Genomic DNA, 23,662 nt, shown 5'->3' on the forward strand with positions numbered 1-23,662 from the left:
ACGGTACGAGTAATTTAAACGTGTTAACGATATCATTCATGCGTTATGCAAACAGTTAAAATTAAGGAAAGCTGTAACAAAATCGCGGAAAACAGGTGAGGTTGAACGGTTTACATCTTCGTGATGTTGGCAGCAGTGTAGGGTAGCGAGGGAATAATTGTCGGGGTAGTTGGCAATCGTGGTAAGGACATGCTGATGGTAGTGAACTGTCGGTTCGCCGTTCGTTAGTTGTGGTGGGAGAGACCGAGGTCAACTGTTTGTCGGGCGTCGGACATCGAGTTAGTCGAGGATTTCGTATAGTTCTGTGTTTGAAACTTTGCTGCATAAATCCTGCTTTTATGCGGATTACGTTTTAAGTGCTAAATTTTATTATTCTGTAATCATACTGCTCAAATAATATCTCATGCTCACTGAAATTTCTGTATTCGTGCATATAATTGTTGTAAGTACTAAAATTTGTTGTTTCGTAGGTGTTCTACTTTTACGAAAATACTAAGATTCTGTTATTTATAAGCGGTAAATATTTAATAAATATATTATATTCGTTATTTACATTTTTTATTTATTTTCATATTTAATCAGTCCGTGCGAATTCATCGACTAACTTACTAACAGAAGAAAGTTTATTTGCTGCTTTTTAACTCTCTCCTTTCTAACTGCTAAAGACTTTGATTACTGAAACTATTCATGTAGAACAAATTAATTAAAATATGCTGTCATAGAATTAATAATATATTCATCGTTTACCTAGTTTTATAACTGTAACAATTATTATGTCTTATCAGTTAATATTTTTCTGCGAGTTATAATGAAATAAGATAATGTATTATTGTTTAAAATTTTGTTAATATTTTAGAAGATATAAATTTTGCATGAATATAACTATTTTCATGGAGAAATTAGACTGCCTTTTTTTGTCCATAATTGCTTTTAATGTAAGCAGATAAAGATTAATGATTTAAGTGAAGTAATAAAGCAAACCTAAAGTCTGTTGCGCCGTTTAATTTGTTTTCATTTTATGGGGATTTTAAAAAATTGTTTTTTCTGTTTGTAATTGTAGAATGTTTTTTATTTGTTGAAATAAATTAAAACGGCTGACGTTAGGGTTAGACAGATTTATTGCCGATTCTGTAGAAATCGAGTACTATAAAGCTAATGGATGAATCAGGGATTGCCGAGTGGGAAGTTACTTCCTTGTATTCTCTGATCTAACATCTTAGTTGCGAAATTACTTGGTATGAACTTAAATACGTACCGGAATATTTACTCTGCGTAAAACTAGTCTGAAACAGTTCATATTATTGAGTCATTGCCGTTCTCTACGTTATTCGATGTTATTACAATCGTTATTAATTTGATTAATAAAATAAGTAAATTAGTTATACTATTGTGAACGGAGACGCAGTGCTTTGATTAAAATTTTGTTTGTCCGATTTACCGTTTGATGTAATTTAATTCAGATCGAATCTAAACCGGGAAATCATTTGTTTACTGGAAGCTGGAATTCTTCATTAAACTTTCTAATTTTAATTTCCAGTTTTTTGTTATCGATTAATCAAAGGGCTACATATAATACTAATTGCATTAATTACTGAAATATATTGTTTATAATATTTATTCACGGAAATTTGAAAACTTAATATTCGGAGCAGAATTCAGATTAAATAGTAATTACAGATAAATTTTGAATTACAAGTAAGTTTTAATGCCATTACCTTTGATAATAAAATAATAAAAGCTATAAAATAATTTTATAGCTTTTTTAAATTATTTTTACAGTATAAAGTGCTGCTGAAACGTAACATTTATTTGTTTTATGTAATGTCGGGGATTCGTGAAGATGCTGGGGCGCGGGCCATGGGCGTCAGATTCTTTGTCTCCATTCAACAGACGGGAGCCCTGTACGAAATAGATTATTACAATTTTTTTTTTGTTTGTTTGAACTTATTTTTGCCACGTAAATGTTTTGGAATGTTCGTTTTTTCTACTAATGGATTGGAGATTTAAATCTGTTTATAATGAAGAAGAGTTACATTCAACATTTTTGTTCATTAATAGTATTATTATTTTTTTTTAACAAAACGCTTATTCGTCTTTAATTATGTTGGTGAAGTTTGGTCCCAGTTATTTACTTTTAATTTAATTTTTACTTTTTTTATTTAGTTTTAATTTTTAATTTAATTTTTTTTTTTATTTAGAAATATTTGATAAAACACGTTATACAATTCCATGTAGAATTTTGTTCGAAGCTTATTGTTTAACAAACTTATGTTATTTTTTTATTTTATTATACATTGCGCTTGATGTTATGACCACAGAGTTTATCTCGTTTAACATAATGTTATAACTTCTTTTGTACACAAGTACAAATTGTAATATTTAAGAGTTGTCAGTATTTAAGTGCAAGTTACGTTAAGTATTTTTGTTACTATTGAAGTTATTCTTTTCTTTATTTACCAAAAAAAAAAACAACATGACTGCCTGCATTCGAATTCTGTTATATTAGAAAAAATTAAGAGTAGATCTAATTCTTTTATAGTTTATTATGAGTGTTCCATTATCGCTCCAGTGTATGGCACGAAATTTGACGATGACGCTTGTTTAAATTAGTCTTCCTAAAAAAGAAAAAAAATCGTTAAATGTGTGTAGTTTAATCTGCATAAAGCCAATATATAAATTTACAGTTACACTTTTTGTATAAATGAAATTAATATATTGAATATTAATTTGAACATGTGAATCTGTGTTCTTTCTTTCTTGCGAATGCTGTAAAGAGTATATAGCTCTACACGGACCGGGGTCTTGATTAATCAATTCACTGGAACGATCCAGTATTCCCAACAGAATTAATGTCATTTTATAGTTTATAAATAAAACTCCTTTCCTTTCCGGAAAAGATGTTTTAAAAAAAATATTTTTTTATTAAATTTCTTCAGGTCAAATAACTTATTTTACTCTTTTCGGTTAAATTTTGTAATTTATCGATGTAATATAATTTTTTATTATTATGTATATAATAACAATCTTGTTATTGTAATATCAACTAATACAAATGGTAACTAATGAAGAAAAATATGTTAATAGATAGGTTTGTAAGTAGTAGATGAAGGATTAATCTGGCGGTCGGGTTATGTCGCTACATTGCGGTTAACTGCCTTTTAATTCTGAAAGAAATAGGACATTTTCATTACTCGATAAAATTACAGTTATATGGAATTAATTATGAATATTATTTGAAATTTAAAATATTTTTTTTTCGATTAAATGTACGCCTGCTTATTGTACAAGAAAATTCTACTTCGTATATTAATGTAATAATATAATGTATATTAATGCAATGGCTTTCGATAAAATAATTATAGTTAAAAATTCGGTTTGAAGATTTACGAGAGCGTATTTTTTCATTCGCTTCCGTAGTAAATATTGTGTACTTTGAGTAAACTTATGAAATCGAGTGAATTACATGGAAAAATCTTAAACAAAGCTGTATCAGCCGATACAGAAAGTAATCGATTTATTCGTACGCTCATGTCGAACCTGTACCGTATTCCTGTTGCTCCTGACCTTCTTTTTGAATTATAAACTAGAATACAGGTTACATTCGTGAATACTGAATATTATTTTTTACTCCCTCTCATTTAGTGACTTATGCCAGTTATTCGCGATGTATCGGTCACTGATAATTCAGAGATTCAGATTTTTAACATATGTTCTACTTCGTGTGTTAAACTATATAAACGATTATTATTGTAGTCAGTTAATCTCTTTAACCGCTTTATTTTAGATGTTTTAAATTTAGTTTACATTTTTTGTTTATATTTTTACTCGATAAGGAAGTTATATTACTTTTACGGTATCGGTTTTTAATTGTACTTTTCAGGATTTGATGATTATATTATCACCGACGTAGCGAAGCCGGATATAAAGTGTTAATTGACTATAATTGGTCTATCTATTTTCTCGTGAATGAATTTTCCAAGCTTTAAACTAATATTTTCTATTTATTTAATTTTTTGATGATTAATTCACCATATAAGGCTTTGAAGCTTGTGAATGGGAATATGAAATGTAAATCTTTAGCGTATGACAAATGCTATGCGTGACGAGATTCGAAACTGGAACTTGCCGATGAAAGGCCGAGAGTTACCACTTCGCGTCAGGGATCGGCAGATCATATTCGTAACTGTAAAATTATGCTATTCCTTTATTAGTTTTTGAAGTAGTGAACCGTTTTTTACTTCAAAAAAATGTTTTTTAACCGTAGTGAAGAAAAATACAAATCTGTTTTAATTGTCTGGAAGGATTTTATCGTAAAAAAATACTTATGTGTCGTGATTTCCTTGTATCATTCGTAATAATGTTTACGTTACAATAATGTTTACATTATTACGTCCAAGAAATAATTATTAACGATTTAGGGTTTATTAGGATAAATCTAATATTTATTTTCGGAACGTTTCGATGTACTTCACATTGTATTATACTTACTTAAAAACAAGAATTATGGTAAATAAATAAATTTATATATAAACTTCAATTAATTAATGTAAAAACAAGTGTAAGCTGGCTTTAAACAGTTAATTAAATAATTACACGGTGCTCTCGAAGCGGGGAAAATGACTTCTTTAACATTTCTTAAGTTTCGCTTACAAGGTCCATTTAAAAAGAATTTAATACGATGTTCGCCACGGTCAGCAGGAATACTTACGGAACTCCAACTCCTTTTCTCTTCCGGTTGTAACAGAGTTTAAATACCCGGCTACCTTGCTCCACTTATCGCACGTCGCCACATCTTTGCGTACTTGCCAATTCTTTAGATCTTGTTAGAAGAGTATGAAAATCGGAGACCTTTTACGATTTTGTAAAAGATAAATCGGGATTATTACAAATTTTATGGATTACAATTTTTCTATCGACTATACGTAAATAAATCGACGACTATAGATATGGCTTTTTATAAATTATAAAAACTATATTAAAAATTAATTTTAATAAAATTTTGTCTGGTAGTTATCCGAAAAACTGATCTGATCAGACCAGGTACAATATTATCCTAATATATATATGTTTTTTAAAATATATTTAATCTTTTTTCAATATGTACGATTGAAATGTTCTTAGACTGTTTACTAAACTACTTCAGATTTTTACAAAACTAATTAGCTTTAGGCCTATGGTAGTCTTGTTTTCATGCGATAAAATTTTAATATATAAGAATATTAACTTTCCCGTCGCGGCTTCGCTCGCCCTTCCCGTCTAGCCAGGGGCCTCTGGGCCTTGGAACCCCACCCCGTTTTTATTAAATCATACTTGTGAGATAAATAAAGATTTAATTTAATAAGCCTGTTCAATTTATCAGTGTATTGTAATTTCTTCAGAATAACAGTTGGTCAGTACAGGACCCACTAATTCGTTTTCCCGTCGCGGCTTCGCTCGCGAAATAGATAATCAGAATTACAAACAGAAATTACCATCACAGTATTACCAAATCTCATAAAGATTGATTGAATAGCGATAGCATAATAAGACAAAAATAATAGTTTGTTTTATTACTCATTAAAATTCAAAAAACCCGTTAACGGTTTTTAGATATTATTCTGTTTTATTAAGCCCAAATCGAGTGAATATCTCATTTAGTGTAGTCCGAAATGGGGAAAATATGCAATCATTTTTCAATTTTTTTTTACCTTTCTTCACCCCTTTCAAGGTCGAATGTAAAAAAAAGTCCTAAAATTGGTTTTTAGATTAATATTAACATGAACAAAAAATTAAAAAAAAACCTGAAAAATCCTTTAATTTCATTTCATTTTAACCCTTTAAACTCGGAATTTCAAAATATCTAGAAATTAATTTTTAGATATTCACATGAAGTTAAAACATCAAAAGTTAAGTTGATATCTTCATTTGTTACCGAGAAATTAAAAGAATTTGAAATTAATTAATTGCTTTAAATAAATACGCGGATAGTGAATTATGATTGAAAACTTTTAACTAATTTAAAAACAGCTAGCGGTGTCATTAGCAAACCAGGCGGTGAATTATCGAATTAATATAATTCTATTGAACGCGGTGTAATTGTTTTTGTTGTTTGTTGAAATTCAATGTTTTATAGAATAATCGAGATACTCATCTGCTTTTGGTTTTCTTATCCTATCCACATCTTTATAAAAAATCCAAAAAAAAGTTTTCTTGTAGGTGTAGCCTTCTTCAACATTATGAAATAAACTACGAGTGAAATAAAACCAACTACAATACCATCCTTGTTACTCACCCAGTTAATCGTATTCACTACATTTATTTCAACAACTATTTAAGAAAATAAATTTTCATTATTCCAAGGTAATCTGTATTCCATCCGTCCAGACAGTGTATCGAAATAAATTCGGAAATTTTTGTATTTCTTATATGATAATTTTATGAATTCATTTTGAGACATGTTAGATATTCTACGTAAACATTTCTTCTTAACTATGGAATGTATAATTGTCAGTCGGTCAGTCTTCTGTTAATAATTTTTGTGTCATTGTACTTAAATATAACTTCTTCTTTTCACTGAAAAATCCAAGTGCTTTTTCTGTTCATAATTATTATTTTTAATTTATTTTGTGAATTTGTCAAGACCACCATTTTCTACGATCTAAGTCCTACTCGATGCGAACTATCGAGAATACTACATATAAAATTCGACTGATAAACTAAATTCGGTAACCGTTTATACCAGAAAACTCACTAAATCTTTGTCGAACGACGTTGTTTTAACCGCAGTAGATTTGCTATTACTTATAAAGTGTATTTTTATACACATGTATATATATCCTGGTTGCACTTATGTCCTTGGGCTGTCACTATTCATGTTTACAAACAAAATTTGCGGTTGATACCATGATTATCCGGTTCGTGGATGATAGGCTGTAACAGTGGGTTACCGCAGAACTAATTTTTTATAAATCTTTTCCTTATTTGGGGAAAAGGATAGGTCTTCTATAAAATTTTTGTTGATATCAGAGACGAACAAACTTCTGATCGGTTTAAATTTAACTTTAAGAAATAAATATTAAATTCTTGTTTTCACTGTGTGCAAAAACATTTGGGAATATTAGACAAAGATTTTATTTACCGTAACTTATAATTTAAGTATTGCTGTTTTGAGCATTATACGAGTGCATTTTGGAATTACTTAAAATGTAATTATTTTATATCGATGTTTTAATTTACGTTCGTTTGTGGGGTAAGTTTTTATTGTAATAAAACTTATTTATTATGATTATTTTCTCTCACTATAGCTTTGTTGAATCGGGTTATCTTTTAATTTACGGTAGGAAAAAGTTATTTTTCTTACTAGGTTATCGATATAAACATACTGCTGTTCTTTAAAAATATTCAAAAATACCCGAACTGAGAGGAAACAATAGAAATGATTACCGCCAATTAAACGGTTAATTCAATCACCTAAGTTGTAAAATTTTTAACGGTTATTTAAAAAAAAAAAATTAGACTGGAGAGGCCGACATTCATTTAAAATATGTTGGTTTTATTGCTATCGATTATAAAGAGATCTATTTTTTATTAAACCCCTTCAGTTTGTTTTGAGTGCATTTTAATCATAAAAAACAAAAAATTATGTTGTTATTTTGTCTCTGTACGATGGCATTTGATATAGCGGTGTTTCTTTCTTTGAGTAGTATAAAACAAAACCTTTTTACTTTTTCGGTTTCTTCACAAGAACTCCTTAAATAAAATGTTATGGTTTTTACATATTATAGTGTTTGTTTTTAAGTTAATAGCACGTCTAACCCGTATATTCTTAAACGCATGTAAGTCGCATACATACGGGTTCTTGAATTTATATCATCTCGCATATAAAGGTAAAAAATAAAGAAATACGAGTAATTTCCTTGATTCTCCTGCTCATAGCCGATCGTGTTAACGAATATTATTACAATTACTGCTTATAAAGTTTTCGCTCGGTTTGTCTAAGCTTAATTTTTTTCTTGTTTAACCTCCGGGACCACCGTTAGGTATTGCTTCAGAGAGGATGAGATGAATGATTTGTAGCGGGTGTGAAAATGCCGTGCCTGACCGGGATTCGAACCCGGGACCCGGATAAAAGGCCGAGACGCTACCACTCGCGCCACGTAAGCCGGCTATTTGTCGAAGCTTACGATAATATAATTTAACATCATCGATTACGTACTGTAGCGTCGAGAAAGTTACGTACCAACTACTTGTATTTTATTTAAAATATTTATTTTTGATTGAAAAGATCGCTATTATTTATATCCTGAGCTAGTCTGGATAGAGTACTGTTAAAAAGAAAGAAACGGATATGATGTTTCTTTAGATTTTATATCGATAGGTTCTCTTTGAGCTCAATTTATAATTATTTATTAGAAAGAAACTTGAACGGTTTAATAACTTATTTTTACCGAAATCTCAGTAGACATATCACAGTTTATTATTTACACCTGATAAGTTTTTACTTTTTAATAATTTAATCTGCGAGCGTAGAGTCGCTGAAGATGTATAACGAACAGAATTTATTAGAAGTTGTACTTGTTAAAATTTCTATTCTGTAAATATTACTATAGATTAATATTTCAGAAGCGTTGTATCGGTAAGCTTTTTTCTTTTGTCAGTTTCGTTTCAGGATATCGCTATTTTATGAGCGAGCAATTACTGTAGTACTTGTTTTTATTTAAATTTGATTGAAAAACAAGTAGTCTTCTTTTTAATATTTTTATTTTGTTTCGGTAAAAATACAAAATGTTTCCACGAACCGTTCTAAACCATCGGTGAATAAACGTCACCTAAAATGGTAACGAAATAACACTACATAACTGATATTATTACCTGATTATTAGAAAACCTTCCCTGTATACTTTTATCCTACAAATTTTGTTACACGGTCGGTCTTTAAGTATCCTTTAGGCCAAATGTTTTCCTCTGTCCTCTAACTGCTTCATTGCCGTTACAAAATTTTTATTATTCGTGCATAATGACACGCCCGTTACTGTATGATTTACAAAATACGCGTGATATTTGGGTGTCGGATCCGCATAGTACACAAGAAACAGGTCAAATATAAATTTCGGAGGCATTCTTTCTATTGTTCTCTTTAAATCCTATATATATAAAAAAATAAATTTAAATATAAATCTAGAAATTTAAATTTCTATATATATATATATATATATTTATAAATTTTCTACCTTAAAATTATAAACCTGCCTTATCACTGAGGTATACTGAAGTGGCTTGCATTTGTACAATCAACTGGTAAAATTATTGTTTAAAGTTAATACTTTCAACTTTTTCTGTTATCATTCGTTAAGATAACACTTAGTTGTTTAATTCTCTTTAATGAGTACTAAAATGTGTTCATTGCGTTATCATTACTGCATTCTACTTTACTTTCTTTTATAACTTTGTATTTCTATATGTGTATATACATATATATCGTATGCAACCTACATTCGTACGGTACCGTATCAACGATGTATTTACTTCTACTTCTGTTAATGTTCCCTTTACTCTTTCTTGTAAATATTCTTTATTTAAATATATTACACTTCATTTAAGTTTTTCTAATATTTTTTCTATTAATGTACGTATTTTAAAGGATAAACTTCGATTCGGTATCCTTTTGCTTTACTCTTCAAAAGTTCTTTACTTTTATTACTTTTTCGTAAATCATTTTGACCGATTTAAACAAGTAAAGCTGAAGACTGACATTAGTCACTTTGAACGGTTTAAAGTCTGACGGAGTAAATCGGCGTATACATTTTTTTCAGATTGGTTTTTTCTTGATAACCGTAAAACACGTTTGTACTTTTTTAACAAAAAAAAGTGCATAAATTTCATTTATATTTGATAAGTATTAAACAAACGTACGGTCAGTTAGTCGATTAGAGTTTTGGATTGTTACTTTTCACTCGGCCGGCTTGAGTTTCATTCAGAAGTGCATTTCTGGTTTTGGTTTAAACATTTTTATCATTTTATATCATCATCGTAAAAATTGCGTACAGTAGGAATTAAGGCTACTTTTCATAAAATAATTGAAGGTAAAATCAATAGAAATCATGGAACCGGTTTATGTCTGGTGCATCGGTTTTTTGCAGATCATAGAAATAGAATTTGATCGGTTGTTATTTTTACTACGAATTCAATGTGGCGATATCATCAAGCAAAAAAAAAAAATATATATATATATAACTTTTTTGTAGCTAATATACTGAAATTAAAATACATTTTTTCTACTGCTCATTCTTCGTCTTAGTCGTGCAGTAAAATGTTTAGTTTAGTTTTCTTTTAAGCGATTTATTTAAACCACCGAGCTTGTTTTGTTAAAATCTAGTCGTTGTAATGTAAACTCTTTAACTGTAAACGTATTTAATGAAAGGCTAGAAAAAATTATTTATTTGCTAAAGCTTAATTATTTTAATTCATCGATTTAATAGTATGAAAGATTTATATTTTTATATCGATCGATTACTCAACAGAAATCGGGATATACTGATTATAACGGAGGTCGGCAATCGGCCAAAATTTGTAACATTTTTTTATTAACCGTAAACGATCGTGACATTTGTAGTCGTACCAATGTAATCGTAAATTAATTACTGCTGACTTCCTTGTTAAGTGATAGCGTCTCTGAGATTTTGTCTGGAAAGTTCTGGGTTCGAAGGGCTGTCGGGCTTTACATATTTGAAGGGAAAAAATTCATCTCATAAAGTAAAGTATAACGACTGAAATCGAGCACCAGTCTATTGACGCTTGTTTTACCGGATTATTACTATTTTTTAATAATATTACTAACTGCATTTCTATCTTTAAATGAATTTATTTTAACAACTTTTTTATTACCGCATTTAAGTGTTCGATAAACAAATTAACGTCATTTAAGAGTGTAACTAGACCTTACTAAAGCCTGCTTAAATGAAACAATTACATTCCTTATAAGTCGTTGAGTTTTTACATTTGAAATATTAATTGTTTTAATAACCTACGAAAGAAATAACTTTCGTAATCGGAAAATATTTTTTCGCTTATATAATAAAATAAAGAGAAATTGTTCTTCGTTAATTTTTCTAGTTCGTATATTTATATTACTACTTCATTTAGCGGGAGTTTTACATTTTTAGAGATTAACCCTAAACCTATTTTCTTTTTTGAAATTAAATTCCGAAGAATAATTGAAAATATAAAAACAAAAACTAATTTGAATGTCATATATAATATTTAAAATCGGTTTGAAATTCGGTTAGGTTGTAAAATATTCGTAATTTGTCGAGTCGGAGTCGCAAATTGCAACCGTGTTCAAAATAAGGTGGACGTAATTTTTTTGTCGTATTACATCAAGAAGCTTTTTATCGTTAGTTTTAAATACTGGTACTTTTCTTTCGTTCATACACCAGAATAACTTGGGATTAATGCTCAAGAATTTTGATTCTATGAATTCCGAATCGCTATCATACCACTTTTCTATCTTCCTCTTCTTCAGTCGAGAATTAATAGTTTTTGTCAAGCAGTTCGTTAACATCGGTGAAATACAATACCGAATTCTAATGTACGAACCGGTAAACTATTAATTTCTGTCTTTTGTTACCAAAGTGGACACGCACGCAAAACATCTTTATGTTTTTTGTAGTAGGTATTTTTTTTTTAAATAAGTAATCCGGTCGAAAAAATAATGAAGAATGTGTGATGAATAAATTTTTGTTACTAGAAAGTTAAAAAAATATTTTGTAATTATGGTCAGTAGCCAGATTTAAATTATTCCTGTTTTATTGCAAACAGCATCTGGCACTGTTATTGATTAATTCTATGTACGGGACTACAGCACGTATCTCTTTGCAAACTCCTGCCGTTAAAAATTAAATATTTGCTGAATTGCTTTCTATCTGATATATTAAATTAAAAATTTATTTACAGTTTAATATACCGGTTTTGCACACACACACACACACATATATATATAATTATAATATAAAATATATTGTTTGTTGTTATTGTATTGTTATTTGTTTAACTTCTATTGAAGTGTGACTAATAATATCTACGTTACCGTAATAATATTTTGTATCAAATAAATACAAAAACAATAAAAAATAGTGCAATTAAAATAGAGGAAAATGAGTGAGTGAAGAATGAAAAATTCTTCAAGCCATACTTTTCTTTTGTCATGATACTCTACCATTTCTTTTAATTTATGATAGCGTTGTTAAATTTTTTGTTACCGATTTGTTTATTAATTTTATTACGAACCGAATTTATACGATTATTTTGCTGTGATCGATTAATTTTACACATATGACAATCTAAAACACAAGTTTTAAGTTTATCCTCGCGTAATACGACTGTAATAAATTTTGTAATTTAGTTCATGTTATCCGGCGTCAGTCGAGTATTAGTTCCAGCTCACGTTTATATTAAACCTTACCAGAATTTAGTTCCTAACCTTAATTCTAGTTATTATGTTGTGTTACGTTGCCCTTTCATATTTGTTATTTAAATTTCGGAAGATTTTCTCCTTCGACTTACTTTGCTAACTAGGAGCGATGCCGTCTTCTAACGGAATAAACGGTGTATTTGAAAATTGTCGAAATGAAATTACCATTTTTTTGTAATTTTATTTTATAAAAATAATAATAAGATCGAGAAAATTACTTCACATTTTTCATACACAAGCCCGTTGGATTTAATGACTTAATTTTAATTTAATGACTTTTTTAAACTTGTAAAGATCTGTCATAGAATAGAAATAATCCGAAATAGGCGACATATTTTTATGTCTTGCTCGGATTAAATCTTTGAATTTATTGATTAAATTACAAAAATATGTTCGATTCCTGTTTATAATCGATTTCAAACTTTTTCTTTTACTTTAAATTACTCTTTACTTTTCTTTTATAATTGCCAAATCTTTTTTCAGTAATAAACTAAAGCCTGTGATTTTTTTCAGACAGCGATAGCATTTTATTATTGGATGAAATTCATTGATAATTATGAGATGCTGTTTAACAATTACCTATAGATTTTAAAAAAAACCGAGTAATAATTTTAAATACGCTTCGAGACTCAAACACGGAACAAGTGTGGCTCAGAAAGTTACACTGATGTCCGTCGCATGATCTCTTTATTTTATCGATCGGTATTGCTGAATCTTATTTTTTCTTATGGTCTTTCGGTAGTTCATTTACCTTCCGTTATGTTTTTTTTTCTATTACGAAGCTAAAACTAAAAATTTCGGCTCAAATATTTTGAACCCAATAATTTTTTTTTTCGTTTGGATATCCATCCAAGATTTCATCTGTTTAGTTGCAATCTTCCTTAGTCCTAAGTTACTTTAACTAATCGATTATCAGTATTAAAAAAAAAAAAAAAATGTTATATAGAGTGTTTCTAAAATGGTGGGTTGGCTATACTTTTCGGAATATACTTGTAAAACTAAACAAAAATATCCTTACGAAAAATGGCAATTTCTCCTTTGTTCTCCCCATATCCATTATTTTGTTATTTTTATATAAAAATTTATATCTCAAGTTCGGATAGACGAATCACATTAATATTTGGTAAGCGTTTTATGATATTATTATTTTTTTAAATCTGTTAACAAATAGTCGAGTTATGGGAGAAAATTGATGTTGTAATTTTGTGTCATAATTATTAGGTTTATCATTGTGAGAAAATTATTAATTAATTTGATACTAATTTACAATACTAGAATTAACAATAAATAAAAACAATATTTAATAGAATTAAACGTAAAGTGGAGGACATGAAAACAGATACAAAATTACTACACCAATTTTCTGCCGTAACTCGGCTATTTGTTAACCGATTTAAAAAAATAAAATGTCATTTTGTCAAAATAAAAGGCTTAATACTTTATAGCAATAACATACATTTTGATAAAACTAATATTTATGAAGATATAACGGACTGAAAAATAAACATGGCCGCCATTTTGTAATTTTCGAAGTTATTTAAGTCCTGATTTTTTGCTAATTTTAAAACTTACCAAGAGACCAAGACGCTTACCAAATATTAATGTGATTCGTTTATCCGAACTTGAGATATAAATTTTTATATAGAATTAGAAAATGGCCGACGGGGAGAACGAAGGAGAAATTGCCATTTTTCGTAAGGATATTTTTTGTTTAGTTTTACGAGGGTTGTCTGAAAAGTTTTGAGCCTCAACGTGAAGATGACAGCACACGTCAACAATAGTTAGAGAATTTATTCGCTCTTGCGTTGAAAGGTACTCACTAAAATTTCAGCCATTTTAGACGCTCAGTTGTTTGATAATCGTTTAAGTAAGTCATTGTGAGTGTTTTTGTGAAAATGGAAAAAATCGAATGTCGTGCCGTGATTAAATACTTACATTTGAAAGGCAATTCTGCTACGAAAATTAAAACCGAGTTAGACGCTGTTTACGTGGACTCTGTTCCATCATTTGGCACCGTGAAAAGATAGGCAGTTAAATTTAAAAATAGTCGTACCAGGTTGGTTGATGATGAGCGTTCGGGACGGCCAAAAACTGTAACCACTTCCGATATCATCGAAAAAGTTCACCGAATCGTACTGGATGACCGACAAATTAAGGTTAGAGAGATAGCAGAGGCTATGGGCATATCGAAAGAACGTGGTTGTCATATATTAACTGAAGGATTGGATATGAGTTATCCGCGCGCTGGGTGCCGCGTTTGTTCACTTTGAACCAAAAACGCATAACTGCATCTGTAACGTGGATCCACCACTACACTCCTGAGACGAAACAACAGTCAGAACAGTGGAGTGTAAAGGGTGAACCTGCTCCGAAAAAGGCGAAGACGGTTCCGTCGGCCGGGAAGATGATGGCGACTTTTTTTTGGGGTAGTAACGGAATTCTATTTATCGATTATCTTCAAAAAGGTAAAAAAATAACGGGAAGTATTACGCATCATTACTTGACAAACTGATGGCAGAGATTGCAAAAAACGACCGCACTTAAAGAAGAATTAGAAGAAAGTGCTTTTCCTTTATGACAATGCGCCTGCTCACACTTCGACGGTCGCCATGGCTAAAATTCACGAATTGCACTTTGGACTGGTTGTGACCGCTCACCGTATTCACCAGATCTGGCCCCAAGCGATTTTTTTTTGTTTCCTAACCTTAAAGTTTCGCTTGGAGAAAAGAGATTTTCATCGGAGGAAGAGGTTATCACATACGAAAACGCCTATTTGCGGAGAAAGACGCCGGCTACTATGTGAAATGGTTAAAGAGGTTAGAGCATCGCTGAAAAAAGTATATCGACTTGCAAGGAAACTTGGTTGAAAAATAAGACTATATTTGACAGAAAAAATACGTTTTTCTATGTTAGGTTAAAAATTTTTCAGACAACCGTCGTAGAAATAGAATCCGAAAAAGTATAGCCTGCCTACCATTTTAGAAACATTCTGTATAATTTAAACAAAATTATGTAGACTTTAAATGAATGCTTTTCTGACTGCATCGAATAAGTTTTGATACGCTGTGAAACTGAAAATGATTGATTTCTTAAAACTATGTTTGTCTAAATTCTTTTGTAATTTTAATTAAACTTATTCTTTTAGTACGTCAAAGGTTAAAATTTTACATTCTGGAGAAAAATATATATAGATTAAAATAGCTATCAGGTAAGTAAATATATAAATATCTGTTTTCGATATCCAGATCGGATGTTTATGAAGCGCGAGAGAACTTTGATATATATTCTTTTGTTCACTTAATTTTGGGTCTCTGTCGTAATAAAAGTTTTTCAAAATGTTTTTACGGTTTCATATAAAACCATAAATCTGGTATTTTTTCAACCAAATCTCCTTCCATATTCTTAATATCCGATTTCTCATACACTATTACTAGAATATAAATACTATCTTTATTATCGGTATTAGTACTGACTAGCAAGTTTATTAATGTTGCAACTTACGAGTAAAGTTATATTTCGTTTATCTTATTTGAACGAAGTATAATAGTTCAGTTGTAAACAACGGATTTTTTTTTTTTGAACTGTTGAAAATATTACTCGGGCTGCTGTGTAAATTCTATATTTTGCTACTTAGTTAACGTCAGGCTATAACAAATTTTCTCGCGTGCGTTATTTTACGGACTCCTGAATTCAACGTGTATTCATAATCTCTTTTATTATCATATCTTTTATGATAATAAACAAATTGTGTTGAGCATACGCCTATTGAAAATTAGAACAAAATTATTTGGAAGCAACACGGCACCGTTTCTTCGGTGCAAATATGGTTAAGGCGAAACGTTGACCTAATGTATAGGGCTAATACTTTGGCTAAATTTAGGAGTTTAATCGGAGGACGGATTGTATATGTAATTTTTATTTTATTCAAAGAAAAATGTTGCTTTCAGACGTTTTATATAAGGTTATTTTTTACGCCGGTGGCTGAAATAAAATAATAATCAAAATTACTGTGGTTAAAAAAAAGTAATAATTATAATAAGCGTAGGTTTTTTGAACGGCCAACAGTTTTCTTTTTATTTCTTTTTGGCTGATTTATCTTCTTTTGTCGATGCGGATATATATGTAGGTTCGTATGCGAACAGCGAGGTAGTTATAAATCGAGTATTGTTATCAAGCCGACGGTTTGTGAGCGCGCTACTGAAGGTTTAACTTTCATTCATTTGACGTACCCCTCATCTGACACCCCATTCTCCCTCATCCCCCCTTCTTCTATGTCCTCACGTGGTTTGCTCAGACCGGCAAAATGTACCTGCTGCTCGTGTTTAGTGCGACCTTCGCCCTTTTAAACCTATGACCCTTAGCTTCCCCCCGCTCTATTTTACCTTTATATCTTTCCTAGACAAAACCGCACTCTCTTTGTTAATTAGTAAACCACCACAATAATATCGTTTTGCGGCGGTATACGCTTGAGTGTACTCGTGTTTATTTACACATTCTATGCGTGTACACGAACGTACGCCCGTACCGCGGTGTTCGCATAACCTGCCGAGTATAAAGTTTCAGCATTCATCCTTCGCGGTAAACAAAGACCATTACGTTTTTGTAATTTTCTAAAATCGGATCGATTTCACCGGAAAAAACAATCGGCCAACCTGTTCTATGTGTTTTTATACCTTTCAGTAGTATAAACGGATTTTATTACCCGGCTTATTTTGTCAGAGTAAGAAGTTGAGATGACGAGCTTTTGTGGATTTTTCTGTGAAAACTTTTAAATAATTGTGTGTAAGTATTTTAGAATAAACGATTTTGTAACATTTTTATCAAGCGTTTTATAAATTTGGCTAAATGAAGTGAAATTTAGTTAACACTCGTTACAAATTTCGTAAACCGAACGAAGCTCATTTCAAATATGATTATTGTTATTATTCATGATAATAATATTATTATTCCATTAATATTACCAACACCGCCGACTTCTATGGCGGAAAAGTCACCTCTCATTCTGAGTTAACATTTATTCCGAACAGCCCTAAGATTTTTGTTAAGTAAGAGAATCCATGTAAACATAAATATATATATATATATATATATATATATATATATATATATATATATATATTGGGGAGACAGTAGCCGGGTGTTAGTCGGAGTTGTTGCAGTAATTAATAAATAAATAATTATCATATATTTTTTCTAATTGTTACTCCCTGTATTGCGGTAAGTTTAGTTTTAGACGAAGGTTTCTACCCGCACATAGCTATTTAGATGTATTTGTGTGTGTTCTTTTTTAACTAAGTCAATATGTTGGCGGATCATTGCGTCTACCTTCTGAACATTTAACGTTTTTTGTTTATTGTTACATGACGAACAGTATGTTATATATACCTCTATGTTTTCCCCGCATTTCTCGAGAAATTAAAACGAGTAACTTGAAATACCTATATTAAAGGTTTGGTTTAATATTTAACGGGTCAGATTGAACTTTTTTATTCGTCACTTGAAGAAAAGATTCTATGGGGGTGATGAAACCAATGGCAATCCTTATCGTCTAAAAACCATCATTAGATTAGGCGTTCTTGGCGATTGAGTTTCAATTAACCACACATCTCAGGAACGCTCGACCTGAGACTATACAAGACTACACTTCATTTATCTTCATAAGTATCATCCTCATACATCCTCTGAAGTAATACCCTTACGGTGGTTCCGGAGGCTAAACAGAAAAAGAAAGAAAGAAACAAAATTTATTTTTTCTTTATGTTTATCATTTTTATATTTTAATTTTATTAAATCCACACAGTAGAAACTAGTTTGTCTTTCAAATTAATTATTTTATTTATCGATTTTGAATATTCGACATTGTAAAATACCGTAATTTCATTGTTAAAAAATGTTAATTTTTGTAAAAATGAGATATCTTAGCTGTATTTTGTCTTCCTGTTTACCGAGTTAAATTTTGCTACGTTTATATGATAATTTATCTGAATTTTAAAATATTAATGAGGAAGCCTCTTATAGTTCTGTAGAGAAAAAAGTCTGTACAGAAAAAAATATTTATATCTTCATAGAAAAATTAACTTTTTGTTATCTTCTTTATGATCCAATACGTAGAATGATATACTACTCCAATATATAGAATGATATAATTTAAGAATGATATAATTTAAGAATGATATACGTATTCCTTATGTTTCTGTTTTTTGGTAATCGTGTTACCTTGTCGTTGTTTGTTAGCTACTCAACATAATCGGTCAGTTCGCGTAACAATCGTTTCAAACTTGTCTCATTTTAATACGATTTGTCTATCTTCGTCGAATAGCGTGACGAAACGTGATAACACTTATTAAACCGGTTTTCGTACAGGTAGCTACCACCAGTAACTCCAGTGAAAAAGATGAAGTTGATTAGCTTAAACATTGATTTTGAAAATGTTTCAGCATCTTTTAAGCGAGTCTTTGAATATTTAAAAAATTATAACTCTTCCGTTACTAAAATAAACGCTGTGGTTGTAGGTTGACGCGATACGGATGTAAATTTACCTACATACTGCACGGCTGTGTTCGGGAACAGTTGACAAATGATTGAATATAGCGTTTTTCCTGTTACATTCTTCTCTTAGGCTAATACGCTACCGGTTAATACCTTTTATCTGCAGGCCAAGCGTACCGAAATTCAAGAAATTTTTAGTCTGCAACAACATTTTCAGAAGCGATAACTTCTCTCTTCACCGCTGAGAGTAGCAGTGTAGGAGACATCATCGCGTCCTAAGAAAGCAATTTCAACTGTTTTTTGTTGTGCTTAATGTCAATTTAAATACCTCGTATTTGCTAAGATATCGGAATAGGAGCTGTACGGTAACTAATTAACATTCTTTTTTCTGTTGTGTAATATTGCCTTACGTAGGCTCATCTACTCGTGGAATAAATGGTAAAATTAGAACTATAAATAAAAGTAAAAATTATGTTTCTTTTTGTATTTTATGTTGTAATAATGAAATAATTTGACTAGTAATCGACTTAATAAGCATCCTTGAATACGGTCAGTGCCATATCATTCGTATATCTTTAATTCGGTCCATTGAATGCAACGCGCATGCTGGCCCGTCGAGTGCGTGAAGATTCTTACTTTAGTAAATGAGAATTTCTAGTTTCTGCTTTTAAGAGTAGTGCTAGCAGTTCGACGGTATGTTTGAGTCTAAAATAGTACTACTTGTTTTGTCACACGTATTCAAGAAGCTATTTTTATCTTCCTTTTTAAAATACAGCTTATTAATTTAGTTACAGATAAACATTATTAAACGCTCTACTTTAATTATATTACTTTGTAAATCGTGTTCTGTATTTAGGTTAAAAATGTATAAATAAAAGGAGGAAGCATTGTAAAATGTGCATTAACTGTGCGAGTCCGTGCATAAGAAGCTATTAAGGCAAGCGGTTAAGTTGTTTCATTCTAAAACCTTTGTTCTTTAAAAGAAGTAATTGTCCTGCGACTTTGAATAAAGTTCAAGTTCGCCCCTCCGTGTATACTTTCTGTCTAGCTCATTGTCAGTATTTTATACGTGTGCGTATGTGTTTATATGTTTTGAGTACGAATGCTTCTGTCTCTGTGTATGTTATTTGCCGGATGAATGTAGTAGTTTCATCAGTACGTGAGTGGTAGTCTTTCATACGAGCAGGTTATTTTTGTCATTTCCATCTCTGTCTCTTTCTCTTCCCCTCCCGTCATACCTAGATCTTTTCCTGATATAAATTGTTGGCTCTTGAAGCGTACTTTCTCAGGTACTGTCGTTTTATTGTCGAAGGACTGTAAATATAGTAATATTACTATTGTTATCGAAGTCCCTGATTTATTCTAACTTCCCTGAAAATACGGTTATGGAAATCACTTATTGTAATAACTTTTTATTGAGATCTAGCTACTGTATTTGAGGATTGATTATATACTCTTTTATAGGTTAGGTTTTAACTTTTCCTATACGGGTTTTTAAAATAATTTAAATTAAAAAAAAAAAAACAAAAAAACAGGGGAAATCATTGTTATTGTGAAAAATTGAATCGTCCTGCTTTTATGTTTTTTGGTGTCTAGTTTGCTTTATATTTCGATAAGAGTGTAACCTTTGATAAGTCAGAAACCTTTGCGTATTTAGAGATTAATTTGATTAAATATTGGAAAATATCATATGACATTGTGAGGGATTTCAACAGGCGTTACAAGTCGGAGGGGGGAAAATTTTATTTTGCCCTTTAAGAAAATTTTATCGATAGTGTTTTTTAGCTTATGAAAAAAACTAAAAACCCAGAAAATAATCTTAGAATTACAAAAAAAAATTTTTAAATGAATCCCTAAAATTTATATCCCTAAAGTAAACGTTTTAAGCTGTTGTCTTTTTTAATTTATTATTTTTTTCTAAATGACTTGTTATTAAGGTAGGAATAGTTTCCTACTCTTATCACAGGAAAAAGATAATACTGTTGCCACCAAAAATATGAATAAATAAATCTGTTTAAATTTACTATAATCTTTGTCGGTTAAAACAAACTTGACATTTTTTATTATATTTTTCTGAACGTATACTTTTCAAACGTTTTGCAGCAAAAAAAAATACTTTTTTCAATAGCCAAAAATGATGTGATTTGAGTTATTTTTTTATACACTGCAGAATATCTTAAGATAGACTATCTCAGCGTACAGGTGAACTATTAAAAAAAAATAATGGGTTGACAGATCGGTTGAGGGATTTGAAAATATTTTAATTAGGCACGAAAATAAGTAAATTCCGAAGGATAAAAATAGTTTTGAATAATTTCAGTAAGGTAGGGTTTTTAAATTAAAGGCATTTAATTATGGAAGGACAATCATTGTCTACTTTGGCCGGTACTAATTATGTATCATATATAAAACGATATGATTGTAAAATAAAACAAGTACTAGTAAAATACCCTAAAGTGGTCTCACTATATAAAAATAACATATGGGCAGCTTGGATCTTCCTTAATTGGACGTTATAAAATTATTATGCGTTCAAAGAAATGAGGACGTTTACATGAGGACTTTTTATCACCTTGTGGACATTTGCCAGGTCAGCTCATGATTGTTGTATAGGTATATATTATTATAGGTATCATATCGTTGGTTTTAGCTCAACTGGTGAGCTAAAACCAACAAATTCATGGAATTCAACCTTTCTGATTTCCGAATTGAACTGGGGGAAACATATTGCGAGATAGGAATTTACTGTACCCCAAAAAGGGGAAGATCCTATTCAGCGGATCAGGCTACCATTATAAAAAAGAATAAAAAAAGATTGCTTGCACATCGAGCTTCAAGTTATGTGCGAAAGGACCAAAGTGGCCACTGGCCGTAGCATTCTGAACTCAAACAATGGTGCAAGAATGAAAACTGCAAAAGATACTCTACAGTAAAGTGTGGGAAATGCAACGTCTAATAATTATTTAATAAAAATATAAATTGTTTTTTGAATTTCATCATTAGTATTATTTCCAGCAATTTACGTAATTTCTTTTTTCTTATTATTATGGCATTATATTTTTGTTGTCTTTTTTATGTTTTATTTCTTTATAAATAAACTGTACATATGTAATTTAGTAAAAATATTTATCTGGCAAAGTGCTTTGTTGTTATCAAAGTAAATATAAACTATCTTCTAAAGAACTTTTTTTTAGTCTTAGGTTTATGGTATTCTTAATAATAGTTTTATTAAATTTTGATTAATTATAATGTGAGATTTTTAATTATTTTATACAAAATCTTATTACTTTAAAAAAAAAAAGAAAAAATGCACTAAATTCATTAAGATGTGCGATATCAATGTATTATGTTACCGTTTAATATTCAACTGACATCGCACGATGACTCCATCTAGAATTACGCCAGAAAATCCGAAAATTGGTGAGAAAAATGACTCATTTTATAAATTATTTCCCCATTAAATTTTACCAAATTCTGGATCCCTATGATGTTTTTTTATAGAAAAATTAAAAAAATCATGCATTGTAGAGCTAATATATATTTTTGTATGTATATATGAACTTTATTTAAAAAAAAAAAAAAAAAATAGATCTTATTTGTAATACTTTACAATTTTCGGTAATTAATAATTTTTGCTTAAATTTTGTTAAAAACTTGTTTGTGAACGGTTAAATCTATTTATTTATATTCAGGGTAGAAACATTAAAGAAATAACTTAATTTACGTTTGCATTAAAAATTCTCAAAGCTTTACATCATATTTGGTTTTTCCTGCAGGTTTTCTTCTAAAGAAAATATAGAAGTTTAGGTTTTTTAATACAGAATTAATCAGTAAAGACTAGTAATTATTATTTACTTTAGAAATGGTTTTTCTTTTCGATTATCATTCATTATGTTTCGCATGCTTTTTTTTCCTTTTTATACAATCGACATAATTAAATGATTATGATGCGCCAAGTAGCATGTGATTTCTACGATATGTACTTTTTGGATTCCATCTGTGTCGATCGGTTGTTCACAGTTCACTAAAAGAGGGATTTCCTTCTCATTACAATTTTTTTACCTTTACTAACTGTGAAGATTGCTGGTCCCGGATTCTTTATTGATCCACAATGGTCGGTTTCAGAAAGTATTTATTTTTTAGAATTCGTATAGATCATATGTAGGCTGCGTACCTTGGAATTTATGTTTATTAAAATTATTTTTATATATTTGGAACAAAAATGTATTACTATAAATGAAGAAAAAGTTTGAAATTTTCGGTTTTGGTTTCCTAAAATTAAACATTTTATCATTCTGTTACCGTCTTGCCGTCGTACGGTATCGCAGGGTAAAAATTATAAAAAAATTGTGTAAAAGAAAAGTATATTCCGTAAGATTTGCATTTTATACCTCATTACTGTATAGATTAACGCTATCTGATGGTAGCGTTAACAGTAAACGGTTATTTGTATAAGAAGGGATAGAAATTTTTTAGGATTTCCGTTTCGCGTGTTTGTATAGTTCTCTCTCGGTTTACTCTCCTTAATGTCATATAAATTTCTGTTTTGGGAGTTATCTATCATATTCTATAAAAATTCGATGACCGGCCAGTCGGTACACCGATTAGTTTTTAGATAAGCCGATTTCGGATTCGATTCCCGCAAGATGTCAATTCATTCTCTATGTTGTAATATGTCTTAGCACTTCCGGGTCGTATTAAAAAAAATTCTAACGATTATCTAAA

The 23,662-nt window shown here is 30.1% G+C and overlaps 1 protein-coding gene across 5 annotated transcripts in view; it reads left to right on the plus strand.

Moving 5' to 3' along the window:
- The first annotated feature begins 209 nt into the window (after positions 1 to 209).
- LOC142334331 (furin-like protease 1) overlaps positions 210 to 23,662 on the plus strand; it is a 427,570-nt gene continuing 404,117 nt past the window's right edge. For 2 of the 5 annotated variants that reach the window (XR_012758822.1, XR_012758823.1), the window contains exon 1: positions 210 to 442. The gene's annotated coding sequence lies outside the window, so the exon portion shown is untranslated. Of the gene's footprint in view, positions 517 to 23,662 lie in introns of all 5 variants that reach the window. The other 3 variants (XM_075382285.1, XM_075382284.1, XM_075382286.1) reach the window with 3 other exon arrangements.

This window comes from Lycorma delicatula, chromosome 1, assembly GCF_047948215.1.
Source record: "Lycorma delicatula isolate Av1 chromosome 1, ASM4794821v1, whole genome shotgun sequence".
NCBI lineage: Eukaryota > Metazoa > Arthropoda > Insecta > Hemiptera > Fulgoridae > Lycorma > Lycorma delicatula.